The sequence below is a fragment of the Palaemon carinicauda genome, chromosome 3 (genome assembly GCF_036898095.1).
Source record: "Palaemon carinicauda isolate YSFRI2023 chromosome 3, ASM3689809v2, whole genome shotgun sequence".
In the NCBI taxonomy this organism is placed as follows: Eukaryota; Metazoa; Arthropoda; class Malacostraca; order Decapoda; family Palaemonidae; genus Palaemon; species Palaemon carinicauda.
The window spans coordinates 44,002,791-44,005,290 of record NC_090727.1 but is presented as its reverse complement, the minus strand read 5'-3'; the positions used below and the strand labels follow the sequence as shown (position 1 = coordinate 44,005,290).

Below are 2,500 nucleotides of genomic sequence, written 5' to 3'. Positions count from 1 at the left end.
GCATTTATCATGCATGTATGTATATATGCAATCCTAGATACATACGTAAACACACTCACGTGCGTATAGGATATAGTTAATCCTAATGTTCCTGAGGGGAGGAATGGTCATTTTAGTTTATGTCTGATGGAGTTGAATGTTAAAACTCCCTTTTTTTCATAAGCGAATCTTTGCTTATGGGAGAAAAATACTTATACAAGGTTGATATCGAATATTTTTTTAGAAAACAATTATATGGGGAGAGAGAGAGAGAGAGAGAGAGAGAGAGAGAGAGAGAGAGAGAGAGAGAGAGAGAGAGAGAGAGAGAGAGTTAACTTTAATGTTCTTGGGTGGTGGGAAAGCTATTGTAGTTTATGTCTGATGGAGTGAAATGATAAAACTCCCCCTTTTTTTAAATTAAACGTTTGCTTATTTGAGATAAGGAAAACTTGTAAAAGGGTGATATTGAAGCATTTCATAGAATGCAATTATATGGAGAGAGAGAGAGAGAGAGAGAGAGAGAGAGAGAGAGAGAGAGAGAGAGAGAGAGAGAGAGAGAGGTATCCTTCAACTTATCGCATGAAACCTAACTTGTTAAGAGGGGTATGTCCACATAGCGGCTAGAACTTCGTTAAACTTGCCAAGTCTGCTGAGGTTGGATGTGACCTCCGGAGGCTGTTTACAGGATCCAAATAAACTTTTGGAATATTTACTTTGTGAATGGGAAAGGAGCTGCGGAAGTTTTGTGATGTGGGGGAAGGAAGGGATTACAATGCCGAAGGACGTGGTTCTATAGAATATACATATAAATATGCTTTTACTTAGTCGTTAGGTTGACATTATCTTCCTATTATATATAGTTTATATTAGCTTTCAATAATTCAGAGGGGGGGGGGGTGAGAATTACAATGTATTTACCTAAAAAAAATAGAGACGGGCAGTTATACATAAAGGGTAAAGGATGTGAGATATATGTGTTGTTTTTAAAATACCATAGGCATAAAGTTTATAGAGCAACACGGTGCATAGAAATATATAGTAAAACAAGCACACACACACCTACATATATATATATATATATATATATATATATATATATATATATATATATATATATATATATATATATATATGTAGAGTTTATGTATATATATATTTATATATATTCAAATGTATATAAATATATATACATATATATAAATATATATATATATGTATATATATATATATATATATATGTGAATATTTAAATACATATATATGTATATATATATATATATATATATATATATGTGTGTGTATATTTAAATACATATATATATATATATATATATATATATATATATATATATATAAATATATATATGTATATATATATACACAATATAAATATACAATATATATATATGCAATATATATACAATATATATATACACACATACATATATATACAATATATACAGATATATATATATATATATATATATATATATATATATATACATATATATATATGTATAATATATATATATATAATATATATGTATATATATACACAATATAAATATGCAATATATATAGAATATATATACACACATACATATATATACAATATATACAGATGTATATATATATATGTATATATATATATATATATATATATATTATACATATATATATGTGTATATATATATATATATATATAAATATATACATATATATGTATATATATATACATACATATATATATATATATATATATATATATATATATATATATATATATACATACATATATATATATATATATATATATATATATATATATATATATATATATATATATATATATATATATATATATATATATATATTTATGGCCCGTGGATTCTTGTTAAATAAGAAATAACTATCAACCATTTTGGAATAATAAACATTGGAACATAGTCGTATATATTTTTCGAAAACCACATTACGTATGCGCAATATCTTAATACCCATATCATTATCTGCTCTCGAAGAATCTTGTATGGAGTAGGGTAATAATATGCTAAGGTATTCCAATAAATACCAACTGGAGGGTAATAACAGGCCCTATTGCGTATCATATTTACTGACTCGATAAACATATTTATGTTTCCAGAATATGGAAGTCAGGAACTCTTTTTATAAATCCTTCTACGATTTACACCACCGCCAATGAAGTTGGAAGGAGGTTATGTTTTCGTCCCTGTTTGTATGGTTTATTTTTGTGTGTGTGTGTTTGTTTGTGGACAGCTTCCTGGCCACAATTTTAATCGTGCAGTAATTTTACTTGAGGTGATTAACTCTTATTTAAAAAACTGGAAGTGATTAAATTATGGAAGTTCAATGTCAAAGGTCAAGGTCACGGTCAAACAAAATCTGTATGTATTTATAAATCTGCACTCTTTGGTGTCGATGCAACAGTTCCTCCTTTACTTAAACCAGATGGCTCAGTCACTCACTGTCCAAAGGAAAAGGCAACCCTTTTTGCTGATGT

The 2,500-nt window shown here is 27.0% G+C and overlaps 1 long non-coding RNA gene across 1 annotated transcript in view; it reads right to left on the bottom strand.

Annotated features, from left to right (window-relative positions):
* The window catches only part of LOC137638264 (uncharacterized), a 466,810-nt gene that overhangs the window by 302,900 nt on the left and 161,410 nt on the right, over positions 1-2,500 (bottom strand). The window lies entirely within an intron of this gene.